Source organism: Pongo pygmaeus, chromosome 6 (assembly GCF_028885625.2).
Source record: "Pongo pygmaeus isolate AG05252 chromosome 6, NHGRI_mPonPyg2-v2.0_pri, whole genome shotgun sequence".
Lineage (NCBI taxonomy): Eukaryota > Metazoa > Chordata > Mammalia > Primates > Hominidae > Pongo > Pongo pygmaeus.
The window spans coordinates 63,653,162-63,677,336 of NC_072379.2; the positions used below are offsets into that span (position 1 = coordinate 63,653,162).

Here is a 24,175-nt window from a genome sequence, read left to right on the forward strand (position 1 = left end):
TTAGTGGTAGGATTTTCAAAACTCAACTCTAAACTATTAATACCATTTAGCACCCAGATTGGCACATATTGTTCAGCAATGCCTCCCTTCTCAGTGAAAACAAATTGTCATTACTCCCTTTTGCCCTGGCGTGACTGGGGAATAAACATTCTCTTTATTCTTCAGGACTCAAGGGTAATATATAATGCTTCCTACTCTGTCCATTTTACTACCTTTTTTTTTTTTTTTTTTTTGAGACGGGGTCTCGCTCTGTCGCCCAGGCTGGAGTGCAGTGGTATGATCTCGACTCACTGCACGCTCCGCCCCCGGGTTCACGCCATTCTCCTGCCTCAGCTTCCCGAGTAGCTGAGACTATAGGCGCCCGCCACCAGGCCCAGCTAATTCTCTTGTATTTTTAGTAGAGACGGGGTTTCACCGTGTTAGCCAGGATGGTCTCGATCTCCTGACCTCGTGATCCGCCCACCTCAGCCTCCCAAAGTGTTGGGATTACAGGCGTGAGCCACCGTGCCCGGCCCATTTTACTACCTTTTTGTTTTGTTTTGTTTTATCTATTTCACCAGCTACCATAGCTTTATCACATAACTGTCAGAAAATGACTGTGATAAAAGATAAAAGGAGTTTGATGTGACATAAAAGAATAACTTGAATAGGAGTGAATGTTTCTTGATAAATACAATTGACACTCAGTGATTTGCCTCCTAGAAATAATTCATTTACATTCATCATAACAACCAATAATGGAAAATACAAGTTTGGTCTGCTTTTTTATTTCAGTATTATTTAGATTAATGTTAAATAGTTGTCACTATTTCTATTAGATTATATCTCTTAAAATAAAATGCTTTGAAATTATTTAGTATATGCTTTTGTCTAGCAAATAGAATTTTATCATTGCCAACAAAAGAGAATTACCCATGGCTGTGAATGTTCACGTATGGAAAGAGCCCCAGAAAATTGCCTTGATCCCCAATTCCTGCCCACAAAGTTCACAATCATATAAAGTAAGAAAATGAGGGATTTAAGCTGATAACTAGCTTTGAATATTTAAGCCATATTTTCCTTCAGTAAAATAGACGAAAACTACCATTTAGTGAGCACTTACTATGCACCAATCACTGTGTTACATATTTTCTCTATATAGTCTCCCTTTACCTTTACATGCCCCTCTGAGCTTGGTGCTGATAATTTGGGATTTGTGAAAATTAAGGACATCTGCTCTTCAAAAGGCACTGTTAAGAGGATGAAAGGACAAACTACAGTGTGGGAGGAAATATTTCCAAATCACATACTGATACAAGTCTTGTATCTAGAACATATAATGAAGTCTCAACTCAGTAAGAAAAAAACAAACCATTTGAGGAAAATATGGGCCAAAGATTTGAGGAGATAATTCTCCAAAGAATATACATAGATAGGAAAAAAGCGCATGAAAAGATGCTCAACATTTTTATTTATCAGGGGAATACAAATTAAAACCACAGTAAGATGCCACTTTACACCTAAAAGAATGTCTAAACTTAAAACACTTGACCATATCAAGTGTTGATGAAAATATGGAAGCACTGGAACTCTCATACACTGCCAAATGGGAATGCAAAATGTACAACTACTTTGGAAAACAGTTTGGCAGTTTCCTAAAGTTATACAATATGCCTCCTATATGAATTAGCTATTCCACTCCTAGGTATTGACCCAAAAGGAATGAAAGCATAAGTCTTTACAAAGACCTGTATATAAATGTTCAAACAGATTTATTTATAATACCCAAAAACTGAAAACAACTCACTATCCATTAGTAGGCAAAGGGATTTAAAAAAGGACTGTATCCATATAATGGAATATTCTGCAGCAATAAGAAAGAATGAACATGCAACAAATGCATAAATATCAAGATAATTATGCTCAGTAGAATAATATAGACAAAAAGAGTACACATTGTATCATTCTATAAATGTACACATTTATAGAAAGTTCTAGAAGATGCAAACTAATATTTAGTGACAGAAAGCAATCAGTGGTTGCCTCGGACATGGGTTTAAGAAAAGGAGGAATAAGAAGATAGGATTAAAAAGAGGTGTGAAGCCAGGTGCAGTGGCTCACACCTGTAATCCCAGCACTTTAGGAGGCCGAGGCAGGTGGATCACTTGAGGCCAGGAGTTAGAGACCAGCCTAGCCAACATGGTGAAAACCCATTTCTACTAAATGTACAAAAATTAGCCAGGCGTGGTGGTGCTTGCCTGTAATCCTAGCTACTTGGGAGTCTGAAGCATGAGAATTACTTGGACTCGGGAGGCAGAGGTTGCAGTGAGCCGAGATTGTGCCACTGCACTTCAGCCTAGGCAATAGAGTGAGACTTTCTCTCTCAAAAAAAAAAAAAAGATAGAGAAAGCATTTTGGGATACAGATATGTTCATGATCTTGATTGTGGTGATGATTTAATGGGTGCAAAAATTATCTAATTGTACATTTTAAATATATGCAGTTTATTGTACGTCCATTATACCTCAACAAAATTGTTTTTTAAAAAACAACTATGAGGCCATGGAGGCTTTTGTACATTTGAGCAATAAATGTTATTTGAACTGCCTTAGTACTTTTAAAAGCACCTAAAGATTTAACAGATTTAAGCTGGTAACAAGCTTGGAGATATTGGGATCACTTTTTTTTTTTTTTTTTTTTTGGAGACAGAGTCTCACTCTGTTGCCAGGCTGGAGTGCAGTGGCACAACATCGGCTCACTGCAACTTCCGCCTCCTGAGTTTTAACAATTCTCCTGCCTCAGCCTCCCTAGTAGCTGGGACTACAGATGGTGTGCCACCACGTCCAGCTAATTTTTGTATTTTTAGTAGAGATGGGGTTTCACCAGGCCAGGCTGGTCTCGAACTTCCAACCTCGTGATCCACCTGCCTTGGGCTCCCAAAGTGCTGGGATTACAGGCTTGAGCCACTGCGCCCGGCCGGGATCACTTTTTAAAAGGAGCTTTACATATATATATATAATGACAGTAGAATCCTAGGTTTTGGAAATCTTTATCAATATGACATACAAAAAGAAAAGACTTTTCAGTGTTGTTATTTTTGAGACAAGGTCTCACTATGTCACCAGGAGTACAGTGTCACAATTATTGCTAACTATCTTCTGGGCTCAAGCAATCCTTCTGCCTCAGCCTCCTGAGTAGCTAGGACTAGAGGTGTGCACTGCCATGCCCAGCTAATTTTTCTTTTTTTGTTGTTTTTGTAGAGACAGGGTCTCACTATATTGCCCAGGCTGGTCTCAAACGCCTGGTCTCAAGCAATCCTCCCACCTCCTTGTTATTTTTAAAATTCTTAATGAGATTAGGCATGTTTTCATACATTTATTGACTATTTGTATTTTTTCTTCTGTGAATTGCCTGTTTATATTTTTGTTCATTTTTTTTTTGGATTTTTTTTTTCTTATTGACTTGTAAGGATTTTTGGTTGAGGTGGATTTCAGACAAACTGAGTTGGAGATAATGTACATATAAAAATGTCCAGTAAGTCATTGAAGATGCAGGATGAGGTCTCCAAGGAAAATAAAACAAATGAGCAAAAGCAGATTATGAAATCAGAGCCCAAGGAAGAAACAGATCCAGTGGAGGCAAAGAAGTATTCAGAGTGACCTGGAAAAACATGTCCTTATATGACCCTTACCAGTCACACGTCCTTTTACTATCCAATTTAGCGTGCATGCTTGACTGCAGGAAGTCCGTCTTTTTTTTTTTTTTTTTTTTTTGAGTTTTCCTTCCCAAGTATTTCCAAAAAGCCCCAGGGGGTGCCGAAACATGTCCAGGTGTCTGTTCTTCTAGCTATTATTTTCCTCTTGGCAAACACCAAACTCAGTGCGCCCCCTTGGGGCTAAAGGGTTCCACAGAGCCATTCCCATGCTGTGACTCCAGAACGTGCTGCTCATGCAGTGTTAAGTAAGACACCCAGTGACCTTCTGAAGCCCTGGTGTCAGAGGTGTTTGAACCAGAGCACTGTGAGAGTATGTTTCCTTTTCTATGTCTGATTTGGCTGTATGTAAAGAGAAGTTTGGTCATTTCTCTGACGATCCAGGAAAATTCATAGATAAGTTTGAGAAATTAACTCTCACCTGTAGTTTAACTTGGCAGAATCAGCATGTTTTGTTGTTTCTGTGTTGTACAGTGGAAGAAAAACAACACTTTTTTTTTTTTTTTGAGACAGAGTCTTGCTCTGTCATCAGGCTGGAGTGCAGTGGTGCGATCTTGGCTCACCGAAACCTCTGCCTCCTGGATTCAAGTGATTCTCCTGCCTCAGCCTCCTGAGTAGCTGGGACTACAGGTGCGTGCCACCACGCCCAGCTAATTTTTGTATTTTTAGTAGAGACAAGGTTTCACCATGTTGGCCACGATGGTCTCAGTCTCTTGACCTGGTGATCTGCCTGCCTTGGCCTCCCAAAGTGCTGGGATTATAAACGTGAGCTGCCGTGCCCAGCCAAAACAACACATTTTGGGGACAGCTAGGACCCATGCAGATGAGGTATTGGCTCGTAACCCTAACCATGATATATATCAGGCAGGAGGTATAGCAGTTCCAGATCAAGATCCAGGGTGGAACTACCAAAGATGCAGTGAGGACTTAGGGAGTAGAGATCATATGGTCTCTTGTTTGTTGGAAGGGATTAAGAAATGTATGAAAAAGCCTGTTAACTATGAAAAGGTTAAGGAAGTTTCACAGGGCAAAGACGAGAATCTAGCTTTGTTTCAAGGGGGTTTAGTTGAGGCAATCAGGAAATATACTAACACTGATCCTGCCTCAAGGGAAGGACAAACCCTTCGGGAGTACATTTTATATTCCAGTTTGCCCCTGATATCCACAGGAAACTGCAAAAAGCAGCTATGGGTCCCCAAATTCCTATGGAATAGGTTTTGGTTTTTTTTTTTTTAAGACGGATTTTCACTCTTGTTGCCCAGGCTGGAGTGCAATGGCATGATCTTGGCTCACTGCAACCTCTGCATGCTGGGTTCAAGTGATTCTCCTGCCTCAGCCTCCCAAGTAGCTGGAATTACAGGTATGCGCCACCATGCCCTGCTAATTTTTTTGTATTTGTAGTAGAGATGGGGTTTCACCATGTTGCAGGCTGGTCTCGAACTCCTGACCTCAGGTGATCCACCCACCTTGGCCTCCCAAAGTGCTGAGATTACAGGCATGAGCCACTGTGCCTAACCTAGAACAGCTTTTGGATATGACATTTTACATTTCCAATAACAAGGACAAAGTAGAGGAAGCAGAAAGAGCAAGAAGGACCTCCCACAAGGTGCAGCTCTTGGCTGCAGCCTTAAGCTCACCTCCCACATGGGATTGCCCTCCTGGCTCTTGGCCTGAACAAGGGAAGCTGAAAGGTAGGAAACCCAAAGCTGGGTGTCCAAGTCACCGTGCCTTGGGCATGAATCAGTGTGCACACTGTAAGAAAACTGGCCACTGAAAGAAGGATTGCCCAGCGTTCTGAAGGGAGCCATCAGCACCTGAACCAATGATGGCAGAAATAGCCAGGCAAGCCCAAGAGTGATGGGGCCTCAGACCTTCTGCCACAGCTTCTGTTGGACAACTAGCCATATCTCCGGAGGAGCCTCGGTAACTCTTGATGTGGCAGGTAAGAATATTAACTTCCTTCTAGAATGCATACTCTGTTTTGACCCATTATAATGGACCTCTGTCACCCCAAAACTGTATAGTCATGGGGATAGATGGACAAGCTCATGGCTGACATTTACCTATCCTGTAAGCTCCTCTTCAGGGACTGTGGTTTTCTCCTGAATACCCCACTCCTTGTTGGGAAGGGATTTGTTAACTCAGCTGAAAATAGTAGTATCTTTTGGAAATCATAAAGCAGACAAGAAATTGCTCCTTCTCCTTTCCTGTGAATAAATATCAGGCTTTGTTGCTAAACATCCTGATATAATTCTTTAAGTAAGCCAAACTTTGAATCCAGCTACCTATTTGCCTGAACCCACAGGTACCCTAGATCATTCTTGCATACAAGTTATGGAGGAAGTTTACTCCAGCTGTCCGGATTTAAAAGATGATCCTCTAGATAATCCTGAGTTAGAATGGTTTACAGATGGAAGTAGCTTTGTGCACCAGGGAAACAGAATAAAAAACTGCTAATACCAGGTGCTAATCAGTGGAAAATAGTTAAACATTTGCATGACTCTACTCATTTGGGAAGAGATTCCCTGTTTCAATTAATGTCTTGGTATTTAATAGGAAAGGCTTACATAAAAGTGGAAAGCAGGTAACTAACTCAGGCCTGTGAACTGTGTGCCCGGAATAACCCAAAAAACCAGTCTTTACCTCCTCCTCTAGTAAGGCCTGTTCAGCATAGGGGAACGTACCCTGGTGAAGACTGGCAAATAGACTATACTCAGATGTCCCCATGTAAAGTGTTTATTTATTAGTATTTGTTGACACCTTTACTGGTTGGATCGAGGCTTTTCCTACCTGGCCTGAAAAGGCAATTGAGGTTTCTAAACTCCTACTAAAGGAAATAATTGCTAGATTTTGGCTGCCTAAGAGCTTACAGAGCAATAATGGCCCATATTTCACAGTGACAATTACCCCAAACACATCTTCAGCCCTAGGAATTCAGTACCGCCCTCATTTGCATGGAGGCCACAGTCTTCGGGGAAAGTAGAAAGAACTAATCAAACTCTAAAAAGGACTCTTGCTAAACTACGACATCAGAAACCTGGCTGTCTTTATTACCTGTAGCCTTATTATGGGTTCAAGTGGCCCCTAAGGGAAATCTGCAGCTCAGCCCTTTTGAAATAATATATGGAAGGCCTTTCTTAACTACACACCTCCTAATAGACATAGATACTTTCAAGCTACAGAATTATGTGATCAACTTAGGACAAGTGCAAAGCACACTCCTTGATTATGGAAACCGAAGACTCCCTTCCCCCACTAAGGAAGAGAATCTTGTTACAACCCAGCCGGGAGACTGGGTCCTATTAAAAACTTGGAAGGAAGGATCCCTAGCAGATTAACTTTCCCCGAAATGGAAGGTACCCTCTTAAGTTCTCCTTAGTACCCCAACTGCAGTTAAACTTCTGAGAAAAAACAGCTGGGTCCACTTATCTTGAATTAAACCTGTCTCTTAGAAAGTCCCACAGGCCTATGGAACACAAGAGAGTGATCTCGTTTATTCCTGTGAGCCAATCAGTGACCTCTGACTCCTGTTCAGAAGAAATGGAAGGGATGGATAACATAAAGATATAGATTGGCATCCTACTTTTGGGTATAAGTTGGAATCATGCAGAGAGTAACTTATTTACCGAGTGGGCATAGACTTTAGCCTCTCTACCTAATCAGACAAACTGTTGGGTATGTGGAGATTTTAACAGAGGCCCAAGGGGGAACTTGTGCTCTGATCAAAACCAAGTGAGAGTATGTTTCAGACTATTCACATAATATTATCCGGGATATGAAAGCTTTAGACATTCATATCTCTGCCATTGATGCACTGTCAGTCGACCCTATATCAGCTTGGTTCCAACAACTGCCCGGCTCTTGGAGAGCCTTCCTGTTTAGTTTACTTGGAATGATTTTACTTATTTTACTTTGCTGTTGTGGAATATATTGTGGTTGTACTCTTTGTGTAGGAATGCAAGACAAGTTTACTCAATGCTTTCTTAAATTGGACACTTATTAATCTTCCACATATCACCTTTTGTCGGAACTTGGAGTTATGAATGTCCTTCACCATACCAATGCTCTCTGACTGAGATTCTCTCTACCCCGAATGCAAGAGACCCTAATAGTTAGGCAGGAATATAATCGCCCCTATTCAGCCTGAAGAAGTTGCAGAAGATGGATCTTCATCCTTCTGCAACCCTTAGGATTAAGGGTCCTCTTGTAAAGGGTGGGGGGAGATATGTCAGAGGAAGTCAGAGTTTGAACCAGGGCAACTCCATCTTGAGTGAGGGCTAGGAAAATAAGGCTGGGACTTGCTGGGCTGCATTCTCAGAAAGTTAGGCATTCCTAGCCCCTAGATATTTATGGTTAAGGAAAGAGATTAATATTGTTTACAAAACAGACCCAGACTTGGGAGTGTCCAGTATCCTGATATCTGGAGAACAAAGGCATTCCTAATTTTGCTTTAAAGATAATAGTATCCGCCGGCACTTTGGGAGGCCAAGGCAGGCAGATCATAAGGTCAGGAGTTCGAGACCAGCCTGACCAACATGGTGAAACCTCATCTGTACTAAAAATACAAAAATTAGCTGGGCGTGGTGGCACGTGCCTGTAATCCCAGCTACTCAGAAGGCTGAGACAGGAGAATCACTTGAACCCAGGAGGCAGAGGTTGCAGTGAGCTGAGATTGCACCACTGCACTCCAGCCTGGGCAACAGATTGCGACTCCGTCTCAAATAATAATAATAATAATGTCGATCCTTGCAAAATATAGTAATTAAGAAAATCAATCCTTTATCACAAACCCTTGTAGCAGAACACATCTCCTCACATATACAAACATTGTGCCTAGGGTGGATGCGTTCCTTCTCTTACTTTCAGGAACGTCCTACTCTATCTATGGAATAGCTGTCCTTTCACCACTTTACTTTCTTAATAAACTTGCTTTTTTGCACTGCAGACTCACCCTGAATCCTTTCTTGCATGAGATCCAAGAACCCTCTCTTGGGATCTGGATCAGGACCCCTTTCCTATAATACTGGCCATTTGGAGATGTGTGCCCTAACCAGGCCATACTCCCGTTGCCCTGTGACCATCCATGCTGTGGCTACTGTTGCTGAAGCTGAACCTCAAGGTTACTGTTAAATAGGGTAAGCCAAATAACCGTGGCTCAAGCTGGGCCACTTGCTCTAATTATTACCACCAGGATTATTGCAGATGCCAGCACAGGCTCTGGTCATTCCTTATGATGTACTCTTTGGAGAGATGTACAATTTGTTGGCTAATGGGTCAACACCAAAAATGGCCCAGCCTTACCACCTTCAAACTCTTATGGTTCATGTAGGTGTTTCCTTGGGCCCCAAACCTGCCTTCAAGATGGCTGTGTTGAGAGCAGATTGACTGATGCAAGGTTCACTTTTCCCAGCTGACCTCCTAGCCTGCCTTTTTCCTGTTTTCATGGTAAAGATTTCCCAGGATCTCACTGCTCTTTCCTGTTGCCTAATTTGAGTTAGGCCACCAAAGTCCATCAAACAAATTTGACTCATTTGGACTTGGGATGCAAAAAGACAACTTCTCACTTCCATTCCCCTCAAGAGTACCCTCATGTGTTGAAGGCTCTGATCAACACGCATCCTAATTCCCAGCAGCATCTGAGTTTCCTCAGCAATGGATACGTTTGGGGGTGGGAGGAGATGTCTAAAGCTATCAAAATGTCCTGTTGCATCACAAAAGCACCTTCTCTCACTCTCTCAGCCAAGAAAAGGTAACTTGAAGGGTTGAGTCCCCAGCAGAGTCGGATTTTCTATGATGTTAATGAAGCTTAGGTGTCACTTGCCCTGGCTCCTTCCAAGTGACAGGGGAAGGATCTTACAATGTGTTTGCAAGCTTATATATTTTTGTAAAATTTGTGAAAGTAAGATATCTTGTGGCCAAGCGCCGTGGCTCACGCCTGTAATCCCAGCATTTTGGGAAACTGAGGCAGATGGAGCATGAGGTCAGGAGATTGAGACCATCCTGGCTAACACGGTAAAACCCCGTCTCTACTAAAAATACAAAAAATTAGCCAGGTGTGGTGGCGGGCGCCTGTAGTCCCAGCTACTCAGGAGGCTGAGGCAGGAGAATGGCGTGAACCCGGGAGGTGGAGCTTGCAGTGAGCCAAGAATGAACCACTGCACTCCAGCCTGGGTGACGGAATGAGACTCTGTCTCAAAAAAAAAGATATCTTGTATTCTTTTTCTTAAAGAAGTTCTCTCCCCCCAATTATATAAACTTTATGCTCCTCAAAATCTGGATCCATCCCTGATTTCTGGCAAAACTTTGTGAAAAGTTGTTTGTTGTTTTAACTAAGAGGAAAAATGGCATAAAGAATCCAGCTGACCTAATAACATTTCTCCTTCTACTTCTTACTAGCTGTTATGATGCAAGGAATGTTACTTAATCTCTCTGAACTTGAGGTTCCCAGCTAGAAAATTGAGATAATAGTGTATATCATGGAGTATTGCTGTAGGAATCTATTATTACCACCAGGGATATTGCAGATGGGATCATATAGTACCTAATATGGTGTTTGTCACATAATAGATAATCAAAAGTATTGTGTGTTATTGTGGTAATTATTACTTTGTAAACTGTATAAACATCTACCTTGGAGGGCTGGAAACTTATTTCGCATGTTTCCCACATTCCTATTTATTCTCATGTTGTACCTAGACCTGACTAAACAAAGCCTTGAACATGAAGGAAGAAGCCAGAAGAACTGGGCTCAGCCTTGAACTCTTAACTGAGTAATTAAATTGCCAAGCACTATTATCTCCTTGCTAATCTCAAATTTGAGGTGTTCTAGGTAATTACATTGCCTTGCCTATATATATATATATATATATATATATGAAATCTCTAGATAGATAGATTGTTTTTCAGACATGGTCTTGCTCTGTCACCCAGGATGAAGTACAGTGGTGTGACCACAGTTTACTGCAGCCTTGACCTCCCAGGCTCAAGGGGTCCCCCAACCTCAGCCTCCTGAGTAGCTGGGACTACAGGCATGTGCCACCACACCTGGCTAATTTTTTGTGTTTTTTTTGTAGATATGGGGTTTTGCAGGCTGTTACCGAACTCCTGGGCTCAAATGATCCACCCACCTTGGCCTCTCAACTTGCTGGGATTACAGGTGTGAGTCACCCTGCCCAGCCCAATATTATATTTTTAAAAATTCATATGTAGGCAAGAAGTCTAGAAAATGTCCTTCATAACCATGCACTTTTGGGCTAAACCTTAAAGGGAAAATCTGACACTGAAAGTATAATATAAGGGTCAACATTCTTTCAAAGGTGATTGTAAAAGGGCAAGTTGGTGGTCTTCAGCTCATGTTGATATGTCAATTCAAATGCCAGTGCCCAGAAACAGAGCAGTTCTTTTTTTTTTTTTTCCAATTAAAGTGCCAAACATTTTAAGTCGTCCAACTTCATCCAATTCTTAAGTTGAAAAAAAAAAGTATTATTTAGTCATATCCTCAATTTAAAAGATGTAAATTATATATTAATACATAGATGCTCTAGTGAAAAAGGCTCAGGAATGAAGGGCAATACTATATCTCAAGGACCCTCAAGGAATTATTTAGGTTGATACATTTCTTATAATTACTTAGTTGGCTGTTTGCCTGTGGGTCATACACTAATTCACTGTAACCACAGCTTGTAATTGAAATGCTGTTTTAGTTAAAGAAGATAACATGACTGTGAATCCTTCTATGAAAGGATTTCAGTCCAAGGCATTTAATTCTGCTTCAGATTTGCTAGATGAATGTAAGTGTTGTATCTCCTGAGTACTTAAAATAGGTGCAGAGTATCTCACAGCCATCTTGATTCAAGTGTATAAATATTTATGCAAAGCCCTAAGCTAGGCTGGGTGCTGTAATTGATTGCAAATGGAAACCTTTCTCATTATGTAAATTAGTAAACTATTTGCTTCCTTCTATTAGCTTTGCTGTTTGAAGTCATTTTCTAGTAATTTATTTAATAAAAATAATTAGTGTCTATTGCCATAAACTATCTAACACAGTAGACACATAAATGCTGATTATATCAGATCGTTAAGTGCTAAGGGGAATTTTGGATGTAAAAGATATGGTCTCTGTCCCCGAGTACTTTCTCAAAGTTGATGCCCAAATCCCAGTTGAATGAACTGGGCAGTGATGGTCCCCAGAAGGGCGTAGCACCTAAGGCAGACTAAAAATTGTGGCCAGAGTGATGATACAGGTGCCAGATATTGAGTTTGCTCTATGTGCTAGACACTGCACTAAGCAATCCACATTCATTATTTCATTCAATGGGAACAAAAAAATATGCTATAGAGAATACTACCACCCCTGTTTTACAGATGAGGAAACTGAGGCTTCGAGAGATTCAGCAATTTGCCTTAGGACACAGAGGTAGAAAGTGGCAGGCAGTCTGACTCTGGAAGCCAACACTGTTTCCTATTATACTAACCCTGAATAGAGAGGTAAGTATTTCTCCAAAAGTATCAGGCACCCATCCACTGAGTGGACCTGGGTCCCTTGGGGTAGTTGGTAGTCATATAAATGACTACCCTGTGCTGTGGCTCCTCTGGTCCCCTGTTGCAGCCATTCCTGCCTGCCTGCCCTCCCAGCACTGACTTGGCTCCATAGTTGTGACTTCCTCTGTTGCCTAACCCTGGGTGACAAGTCAGGACCCCAGCTTAGCTCTCAGTTCTTGCCTACTTGGTTGCTCTCCTTGCCTGCCTAAGCCAATGCTTTATAAATCACTCAGTCTCAGGTATTTTTTTTTTATAACAATGCAAGAATGGCCTGACACACCTCTGTAACAACTTCTGCCATTCTATGCCCTGGGATCTTCAGGAACAGACAGTGAGGCTCCTTTCTGCCAGCTCTTTCTCCCACATGCTTATAGACCAAGTCTGTGAGCCTGTTGCCTGGCTTCTCAAGTCACAAATGAGTGAGCTGTAAATAAAATTAACAATTAGCGTTAACCTTAACCTTTCTATTATCCAAAGGCAAATCTACTTGAAATATAAATATGGAGAATCTGCTTTCTTCTCCTACCTTATCTCTCACCAACTTCCTATGCCCCTGGCTCTTGCCCTTGATGCTCCAGCCAACTGGATTATCATCATCAGCCCCCTAACCCACTGTACTATTTTTGGCTTCTGGGTCTCAGTATCTGCTGCTTGCTTGGCTGGTGCTAGCTCTACTTGTTTGTCAGGTCTAATCTCAGATGTCTGCCCTTTCAGGAAATCTTTCCAGATTCTACCGGAATGCTAAAACAAACAAACAAACCCTGAGTTACTTTCCCTTCCTTTGTGCTTCCCTATCTGAACACCTAAGTAGTGTTTTACTTCTCTGTTCACACATCAGTCTTTTCCATTGGGATAGTCATATTAGCTGTGATAGCTGTAATTCTAACAACTAGTACAGTGCCTGGCATAAACCAGATGCTTGATCAATAGCTGTTGAAGGAGTGAATTAGTTTGTTAATCTTATTTCACTTCATAGGTCAAGTTGGCTGGAGGAAGTGTGCACTTTTTCTAAATTTATTCCCATTGAGCATCAGCATTCTTGTCCAGTTCATCTGAAGTATCCATGTGCTGCCCCTCCACCCCACTCCACTTTTTAAAGGATAATTGTGTTCTTCTGAGCTTATAGAATATTTCTTTTCATCCTTCCTCATTGTCCATCCCCTACCTGCAAACACACACATGAGAGTGGCCCTGAAAAGTCAGTGGAAACTCTTCTCCCCCACTCCTTTCTCACTGGGGACTTGTGGACTAGGCATTCCTGGTAATTCCTTACAGTTTCTCTAGACTTATTTTCTACCCTCTTCCCCTCCGTATTTCCATCTACCTTTCCCCACTCTCTGTATTCCATGAGCATTTCCAACAATAGACAAAACAAACAGACAAATTATGAAACAATGAATTTCTGAATCTCCAAATAGGTTAAGCACAATTCCCAAGTATTCCATTGCTGGAATTCATTCCATGCCATTCCCCAACATTTAAAATCTGTTGGGAAATGGTTCAAAAAGACATCCTTTTTATCTGGAAAGATAGCAGAACATATTGAAAATACATATAGAACATATTGAAAATACATAGAAAAATTGCCTGCAAACCAAGTTATAAACCAAATAGCTAACATTGGTTATATAGGGGATGGGAAACATTTAAACATAAATAAAAAGTTTAAAAATATTCTCATAACCCTTCAACATAAGCTTTTTTTTAAATTTTAAGTCTTACTCCTTGTTTTAGGGAAACAAATAAGGGGTAACAGATATAGCAAAAATAAGGAAGTTATAAATATTGCAAAGTTCTTTCAGAAAAGGCTCCTGGGTCCATTTCTCTTGGCACAGAGCTTTGGCATTTTACTATATTAAGACTTTGGTATTTTGTTATCTAAACGGGCCAGGGCAGGTCATTTGCTGTGTCTCTCCTTTCTGGTGACAGTTAGCTGATGACAGGCTGGTGAGGGGAGGCCTGGGGTGCTGCCATCAATGGAAATCTCTCTCGGTCCCAACCATGAAGGTATCAAAATAATCAAGGAAGTGGTACTCCGGGCGTAAATGTTAAGATGGCTCCCTCCTTCTGCAGACAGCCTAGGAGCTAAAAAGAAAGTGACCGAGATCAAGTACCTGCAAACTTGTTAGTTTTTATGGACTGAAGGTAGTTATCTCAGATAATGTGTGGGAAAAAAAATACAAAACTTTAAAAGCAAAATCTCTGAACAAAGTTATTCATTATAATGTGTCAAAGTTTTATTTAAGCCACTAGTGAGGGAACTGGAAATTAGACAACTAGACAAAAGAATTGGCTTTTCCAAATGCTTACACACACACCACACACACACACACACACACACACACACATATGCATGTATACAGTAAGCAAAAGAAAATATTTGCTAATTTAGATATAAAATTGGCTAACTTTCTACAGGGCAATAAAACTATAACATCTTCGGTGTTAATTTATCTAAAGCTTATAAAACATACCACCTGATCAAATCCTTCAGGGTAACCTCTAACTTTACAGCACTGTAACACTATTGGCCCTTTTATCAGTTGTGGGTTGTTAGTCAAATATACTTTGTAAACAAAGTTACAATGCACACTAGAATCAGAAAGAATGGACCAGAACTACATGGTTTGACTCCACTTCTGGACTAGAGAGTCTCCTTTCAGTATTAACTTTGGAAGTTTTCCAAGTTTACCTTTGAAAGGGAGCCAATATTCTTTTATACCACAATTGCTAGAATTGTACATAAAGCAGGGACAAGGCTCGAGGAGCCATGTCTAGGGATTCAACCCATAACTTTAGCATTTGGAATGTGTGGAATCTGTTTTTGGCTGCTTAGAAACCTTTTTTACTCACCAGCTAGTTCCTCACTGAGTTCTATTTAGGCAAAATGATCATTCCCTTTCTATAATAGCTGCCTTCACAACCAAAGCTGCTTCTCTTAAATGCAAGAGTCAGAGAACTGTTTGCTCTTAAATGCAAGAGTCAGAGAACTGTTTGTAAAACAGGACCAAGAGAAATCTTGGTGGCAGAGATTATTTTTTCCCCTCTTTACCTTTGTATTCACATTCCTAACATAGAACCTGGCATAGCAGGCATTTAGTAAATGAAGTAAGCATATACAAACTTAGCTAGACTATAAATGCTTCTTGCTGAAGAAGTTTACCTAATGCTGGAATGTATTGAGATTGGATAAATGGAGTTTGTTAATTGCCTACTTGAATTTCAGTATCTTTTCAGAAAGTAAGACAACTGGATATTGTGTTAACTTCACCTTTATGCCTTTGATTATGTAAAATATTTTCTAAATTTTTTCATTCATTTCTCTCTCTCCATAGATAGATAGATAGATAGATAGATAGATAGATAGATAGAGACAGAGCGAGACTCTGCCTAAAATTAAAAAAAAATTTTAGACAGAGTCTTGCCCTGTCACCCAGGCTAGAGTGCAGGGGTGCCATCTCGGCTCACTGCAACCTCTGCCTCCCCAGTTTGAGCGATTCTTGTGCCTCAGCCTCCCAAGTAGCTGGGACTACAGGCACATACCACCAAGCCCAGCTAATTTTTTGTATTTTTAGAAGAGAGAGGGTTTTGCCACATTGGCCAAGCTGGTTTCAAACTACTGGTCACAAGCAATCCACGCACCTCGGCCTCCCAAAGTGCTGGAATTACAGGCATGAGCCACCACGTCTGGCCCATTCCTCTATATTTGTGATGATGAGTTTCCAAAATTTGTCTCATAAATGCTTCAAGAGAGACAGTAATTTAAATGTGTTCCCAAATTTGGCTGGTTTGTGATTTTTTTTATTTTTTATTTTTGAGACCGAGTCTCGCTCTGTCACCCAGGCTGGAGTGCAGTGGCACAATCTCAGCTCACTGCAAGCTCCACCTCCTGGGTTCATGCCATTCTCCTGCCTCAGCCTCCCGAGTAGCTGGGACTACAGGTGCCCGCCACCACACCTGGCTAATTTTTTGTATTTTAAGTAGAGATGGGGTTTCACCGTGTTAGCCAGGATGGTCTCGATCTCCTGACCTTGTGATCTGCCCACCTCGGCCTCCCAAAGTGTTGGGATTACAGATGTGAGCCACCGCGTCCGGCCTGGTTTCTGATTTTTAAAAAATTATTAATTTATCTCCTTTGGGGGCAACATTAACTTCTCAGTTAACAGAAATAAATGTAGCACTTTTTTGCTTCATAGTCAGTTGGCATTAACTGCTACTTTCTTCAGACTAGTAAGGAAGAAGCTGTTTTCAAGACTGGCATATAACAATCTCAGTTAATGGACACTTTAGTATTTCCACAAAATGTATAAAAGCATTCAAGTATGTTCTTTTCCTAGTGACACAGTCTTGGGAAGAATCTTATCATCACACAACAGCATTTAACTGTTTTGTGTGTGCATTCGTGTATGTTTGTGTGTGTGTGTGTGTGTATGTGTTAGAAAGATAGAGAGAGAGAGAGACGAGATCTTAAATGTTTGATTGCCTTTGAGAAACAGTCTAGATTTGATCCCAGGTCACATGAGCTCTGTGCTAAGGCACAACCAATCCCCTTTTTCCCCTCTGGCTGCCTTACAAGAAGACCAGGAGGGTTCCTGAGCCTCCTAATTCAGATTCAGCTGTATTTTCAGCTGTGTTTCACACTGACAGGCAGGTTTTAGATCCCACATCATTCCAGTCCTGTAGGTGGGGCAGGATGCAATTTTGTTCTCACAAAACCTGCGACTTAAAGAGAGGAGAAAAAGGAAACACTCTAAAATCAAGCGATACCTTCAATTCCATCAGGACCTGGTGGAAAAAAAAAAGAATCAAGTGATATCTGATCCTCACAGGCAAAGATAAAAATTCCACAGTGGAAGCAGTTGTATTTCCTGCATTAAAGAAAGCTCCAGGAAATTGTGAGCCACAATTCCAGTGTTCTTTGAGACCACTGACATCTCTCTGTCCCTGCCAAGTGGGAGGTTCAAATGAATATTTTACTTCTCCCAGTGGACTGGGGTCCATTTGAACCCGGAGGAATGGAGATTGATTGAGACGGAATGCTTGATTTTTCTTGTTCATGGTTCATATCTTCTGTCTCTAAAGAGAGATCACTGAATCCTTGTGGTTTTCTACCCTCTTCTCTTCTCAGGTTATATGTAAATAACTATACACACGAGATAAAAGCAAGGAAACAGGTTAAGGTAAAATACAATATTTCTTTTATAGCCCTTCCCCAAACCCTTCCTCATTGCATCTGGAAACCTATATCTGTGTTTTTTTAAATGAGTCTAGCATCTTTTCTTTAGCAGAAACATAGTAAAAAGTCTTAGAGGTCAGTGAAACCCTGGACTATAAGAAAAGTAGGGCATAGCAACTTAATATGCTTGGGAAAGTCAGTATGAACTCAGGACTTTAAAATGACGTATTTTCCAGCTCTGTGACTTCTCAAATGAACCAACAGCCACAGCAGGGGCACTCACTCATCACCAACTCTCATGTAGACTTACAAGGCCCAAATTTGGGTCTTTGATAATTTTCTCCACTAGAAGGAGCCTGAACTCTTTGGATTGTGGCCATTTCCAAGATATAAGACAGAAAAAAAAAAAACAAAAAAACCCTAAATCGGTCAGGAAATATTATTCTTCCATTGGGAGAAAACAAGGATTCTTAAAAAACAAACAAACAAACAAACAAACAAAAAACATTAGAGGCTGGGCATGGTGGCTCATGCTTGTAATCCCAGCACTTTAGGGGACTGAGGTGGGAGGATTGCTTGAGCCCGGGAATTCAAGACCAGCCTGCGCTACATCATGAGATCTTGTCTCCACAAAAAATACCAAAAAATTAGCTGAGTTTGGCTGTGCATGCCTGTAGTCCCAGCAACTTGGGAGGCTGAGGTGGGAGGATCACTTGAGCCTGGGAGGTCGAGCTGTTATTGGGCCACTGCATTCCAGCCTGGATGACAGAGCAAGACTGTGTCTCCGTATCTATGTATATAGTTTGTCTGCTTTGCCTTTCAGCGCTTGCTTGCTCTCTCTCGCACTCTCTCTCTCTCTATATATATGTATTAGAGCAAGTGCTGAAAGGGCAAAGGAGACAAATTAAAAGTGTTCTCATTGGCTTAGTTTTGAAAAATTAAGAATCAAAAATGATTATTTGTGTTATTTTAAGTTCAAAATGATACTCAAAAGAAAAAAATTTAAATAAAGTGTAAGTAGAAAGGTGGATATAAAACGAGAATAATGAAGACAAATAGATTTGTTCAAGTCTTATTAATGAAAGTAATTAGTAAACTAGTAAATAAGTAATTTTTAAAAGTGGGTAGCTTTTTTCAATTAATTATCTTGCTAAAAGACTATTTTTAAAAGAGAGCATTATATCTATATGACTGTCTTGGGTAGATATAAAATAAATCCATGTGGAAGATTTTACTTAACTCATTAATTTTTTTTTTTTTCTTGAGGCAGAGTCTCACTTTGCCGCCCAGGCTGGAGTGCAGTAATGCGATCTTGACTCACTGCAACCTCCGCCTCCCAGGCTCAAGAAATTCTCATGTCTCAGCCTCCTGAGTAGTTGGGACTACAGGCGCCAGGCTAATTTTTTTGTATTTTTGGTAGTGACAGGGTTTCACCATGTTGGCCAGGCTGGTCTCGAACTCCTGGCTTCAAGAGATCCACCCACCTCGGCTGCCCAAAGTGCTGGAATTATAGGAGTGCGCCACCACGCCCGGCTAGATTTTACTTAACTCATTAATCAGGGAACCAGTGCTATGTTACTACTTGGTCAAAGGAGAATTTAAAGAATCACCTATATATAAGCAATAAGGAATGCCAAGATAAATTTACAAACAAATGCAAAATGAATCTATCCACAAGGCAATAATCAAGTGCATTCCACTTTAGTTTCTTTTCTATGGACAAGAATCTGTTGTGCTACTGTCAGCTCACTACAACTTATAGAATTATAAAATAGTTCAAAGACAATGAAACCTAGAAAAATGTGCTAGACAGGGCAGCCAATCATTTTTTGTTGTCTTTCAAAATATTTTACAATTTTTCCTGACAGCCTGTTTATGAACTATAGAAAGGTCTTTATTTCTATGTAAGGGAAAGAATAAACACAGGGAACATCAAAGAAGTAGATGTTGTTTCAAGAAAGAGAACAATTGATCAACACTAGTAGTCAAATGAAATAGCCGGGAAAATGAAGGTTTGACAGTTAATCAGCAGACGTAATAACCATGCAGGAACATAATGTGTTCCAAGAAAATTAAGGAGCCAGATATCCCAGAGGAATTAGCTACATAGAGTCAATCCTTTACCACCCAGGAGAAGATATTCCTACACCTTTGCTGTGCAAAGTACTTGCATGGTTCAACAGCCAGTAGCATTGGCATCTCTTAATCCAGGCCCTACTCCAGCTTTACTAAACCAGAGTATATACGTTAACAAGATTCTCAGGTGGTTTGCATGCACCGTGAAGTTTGCAAAACTCTGAACTAGATATGCTACTTATTATTATGAGATATTCATGAGACAGAAGTCTCCCTTTATACCTTCAGGCCGGCCCATCATATTAGAGTGGCAGGACTATTGGTTAGGTACAGGCAGACATAGAAAACATGAGATAATTTATCATTTTGTAGAGAGAAACCATGCATTGGAAAATTCAAATCTATAGGAAAGGCAATTGATTAGAAGCAAAAGTGAATTTTAGTTGTAATAGAGGTTTAATTTAAGTTCTAGTAATTTGAAGATGAATTATTTTGGGCTGTGTGATCAGATTCCAAATCCAATGGAGAAACAATCATTTAACCACCCAAATCCTGTAGTGCTGGTGATCAGTATAATATTGCATGAGTGCTTTGTCTCTAGTTTAAGTTGTTTAAAACATTTACAAGAACCTGATATATTAAATTTGTGATTTTAAGTAATTATTTGGCATATAATTAAAGAAGTTTATAATCAGTGTTTGAATAGCTGGGAAATTTTTCTTTTTTTTTTGGAGACGGAGCTTCACTCTGTCGTCCAGGCTGGAGTGCAGTGGTGCGATCTCGGCTCACTGCCAGCTCCGCCTCCCGGGTTCACATCATCCTCCTGCCTCAGCTTCCCGAGTAGCTGAGACTACAGGCACCCGCCACCACGCCTGGCTAATTTCTTTTTTTTTTTTGTATTTTTAGTAGAGACGGGGTTTCACCGTGTTAGCCAGGATGGTCTCGATCTCCTGACCTCGTGATCCGCCCGCCTTGGCCTCCCAAAGTGCTGGAATTCCAGGTGTGAGCCACCATGCCCGGCCATAGCTGGGAAATTTTAAGTTGTTAGATCTGTTATTTGGTTTATCAGTTGTATGAATAGTATATGAGTGTTTACAGTAACCATTTAATATTTGAAGAAATATTAATTGCTTAATGTATCAGTCAGGTTTTTGCTGCAATATTGACATGAAAAAACTCCCAAATTACTTATTTTATATTCCTGACCTGCAGGTGGGCTGGGGAGGTTCTCATTCAGTCTGTGAGTTTAGTATGTTTTACGTGTTTCTATTCTGGGACCAATGGTTACCTAGGGTTATTCTCATGGCAGATGGCAGAAGAGTAAGGGAGGAGAATGGAAATGTGATGGCTAAAAACGGACATGTTCTCTTTTCCACCCACATTCCATTGTCTAAAGCAAGAGATGTGGCCAAGCCCAACATCAAAGGAGTAGAATGACTGGGCATGGTGGCTCCTGCCTGTAATCCCAGCACTTTGGAAGGCCAAGGTGGGAGGATTGCTTGAGCCCAGGAGTTTGAGATCAGCCTGGGCAACGTAGGAAGGCTCTATATCTAAAATAAATAAATAAATAAATAATTAGCCAGGCACGATGGCATACGCATGTACTCCCACTTACTTGGGAGGCTGAGGTGGGAGGATCACTTGAGCTTGGGAGGCTGAGGCTGCAGTGAACTATAATTGAGCCATGCACTCCAGCCTGGGTGACAGAGCAAGACCTTGTCTCAAAAACAAAAACAAAATAATCCAAAGGAGTAGAATGCTTTACCTACAGTGAAACATGCAAAGGTGGGGAGGGAAAGAATTGTGAGTAAATAATGTAATTTCCCACTCTTAATAAATCTATGAGATTAAAATATTAGATATATAAGTGCAAATAGTCATGATCATTCTTCATGCACAAAAGCCTCACATAAATGACTTTATAGCAAAGTTCTGAGTTATGAAAGAATCTTTTGTTTTTGGGGTCAAATGCAATGTAATGTGAACTTATTATTTATTTGAGTGTTTTCGTAGCAGGATTGCAAAATTACTTGTGACACAGAAATTTAAAAGTGATTTAATTTCTTTATTTTGTTTAGAGCTTATTTAGTCTTGTGACCTGGTAGGTGGTGGGAAAGAAAAACAAAACCAAAAAACACAAATTAATCTCGTTTAAAATGTATTCTGATCCAGTCATTTAAACCACCCCTTATGTAATTCTCAGGTTCTCAGACTTCTCCCATTTTCACCCCTTCATTGCTTTCCTACCTGGAAGTACGTGGGGGAGGGGTATAGTTTATTGTATTCTTATGATATAGGGTGGGAAGAGGAGTCTCTGTGGCCTTAATCTTGGTTCTTGAGTGTGCATTGATTAGTACCTATTGAAGTTCACCCAAGTTTTGGCATTAGACTTCAATGGCTGCTAAAGTTGTCTATTTTTTCCTGGTTTAGTCAAGGCCTAGTCACCCTTCCTTGTTGGCTTGGCCTACCTTCAGCTCTCTCTGTCTACAGACCTTTCTGAATCTCTCCCTTATCCAGCCCCCAGTCAGGCTATTCATCCTGAAGACTTTCGCTGTGGGATCATCTATCCCAGTGCCACAGCAGGCCCCATGGCAGGCTTGTGGCTTTCAACTCCGTGTCCATGTTACATAGGTACCAATGTAGGCTTTGGAGTGCACATTAGGAACTCTCTCTCTCTTTCTCTCTTTCTCTCTCTCAAGGACCTTAGCACTCCAGCCTCCTAATCATGCCAGGAAATCTCGAGGTGAAGACACTTGGCAGAACTGACCTGGAATCTCAAATAGGCAAAATGACCACCTTGGAGCACAAGTTTCTAACCATCCACCTTTCCCTTCCCCTGTTTCCTGTTTTCCTTCTTGCCATTCCCTGGACAATAAGAGGAAGGTTTTCTTTTGCTCCTCTTCTATCACATCCTGTTTCTACCACAGAGTGGGAAGCTTCTTGGCAAAATGTCATAGGCAAAAGAGAAAATCTCTATGATTTGAATTGCCAAGTCTGGCTCCTAACGTGTGAAGTAGGAGTCAAAGAGATGTGGAAAAATCTCTTTCACCATAACAGTTGTCTCATTACAAAATCCTACTTTACATGCCAGAAGCTGACTATTGCCTCTTTCATTCCTAATTACTACCCTCCCCCCGAATCACACAGACAGATGCTTTGAACTCTTTAAAGAGAAGATCGTGACTAGGAAAAACAAAAGAGAAAAGCGTGTGATTTTTTCAGAACACTGCTGCTGTTACACCGACACTTTACATTTGTCAGGGCACGAGTTGAATAGCATTTCAGAAAATCAGATTTGTTTCCATCTTTAGATCAATAACCTTCTTAAGGCAACATGGTGGAGAGCAATCTTAGACATACCTGACAGTCATGGAGTTTATGTTTTTATGTATTTGGGGGGGTTGTTGGGCAGCCAGGGGTGATGAGAATTATCCAAGAATAGGAAAGAGAAATAAATTTGTCATCATCAAATTACCTATCATTACGGGCTAAGCAATAGGAATCCTTGTCCTGTTTATCATCCACCCTTCGTTGCTGATCAAAAGATTTGCATTGTCATGATCCCTGTGTCATCTGTGGTGAGACCATAGGATATACAGCCTTAGGACAATAAGTTGCCACTCTGGCATTCAGCCACTCAGAAGGAAATACATCTCTTCTACCAGTCATCTGGGAAGATTAGGATCTTGATTAAGAGTACTGTTCTAATCAGAGCGCTAATTCACAGTGTTAATGCTACTCGCTTTTCAGTGCTTTCACGAAATGGAAACCATGTCATACACATCATTCAGCTTATAAAATCCTACCAGAGTAGAGTTTTGTAGAATTTTCTATAGGAGGTTTCAAACCAATCTCTGCTTCCATCAGGACTTGCCAAAATCTGGAAGATCAGCTGATTTGTCCAATGAGAGGGAAAGGTCATACCTACTGCTTCTATTCTCTTACTGTCCTGGCAGCTGGGGTTGGCAGATATACCTTGATAACAAAACACTTTGATAGCATCGTGCCTTGTGGAGTGATACTCTGAGAGTTACAGCCTTTTTCATAGAATATAGTGTTTCTTTCATCTCTCTCCTGGACCTTTAAAGTCTTTTTAAAACTCAGAATCACATTGATATAAACTTTATGGGACAATTCAGACTCTTAGATTAATTATCCAGTCAAGAGGAGAGCTGCAGATATTTTAGAACCATTCTAGGCAAAGACAGAAACAGCATTTTAGAGACTGCTTCTGTATTACTCACTACTCTCAGCAATATTAGCTTAATTGGCATGAGCATGAGGCCAGTGAGACTAAGGTTATGTGTTCACACCTCCAGAATGCAGTCATCTTGATGCTGTTTCTTTTTTTTTTTTTTTTTTTTTTTTTTACAAAAAAGCAAATCCTTTATTTTTTGCCAATTTAATCCTTTCATTTCAGTAAAATTTTGTTGACAACACTGTTTTTTTTTGTAGTTCAGCTGACATTTTCTTTTTTTTTATTTTATTATTATTATACTTTAAGTTTTAGGGTACATGTGCACAATGTGCAGGTTAGTTACATATGTATACATGTGCCATGCTGGTGTGCTGCACCCATTAACTTGTCATTTAGCATTAGGTATATCTCCTAAAGCTATCCCTCCCCCCTCCCCCCACCCCACAACAGTCCCCAGAGTGTGATGTTCCCCTTCCTGTGTCCATGTGTTCTC

At 40.6% G+C, this 24,175-nt stretch overlaps 1 protein-coding gene across 1 annotated transcript in view; it reads left to right on the forward strand.

Moving 5' to 3' along the window:
• The first annotated feature begins 5,229 nt into the window (after positions 1–5,229).
• Positions 5,230–24,175, forward strand: part of HYCC1 (hyccin PI4KA lipid kinase complex subunit 1) — a 131,869-nt gene continuing 112,923 nt past the window's right edge. The window contains exon 1 of the mRNA XM_063668417.1: positions 5,230–5,633. The gene's annotated coding sequence lies outside the window, so the exon portion shown is untranslated. The remainder of the gene's footprint in view (positions 5,634–24,175) is intronic.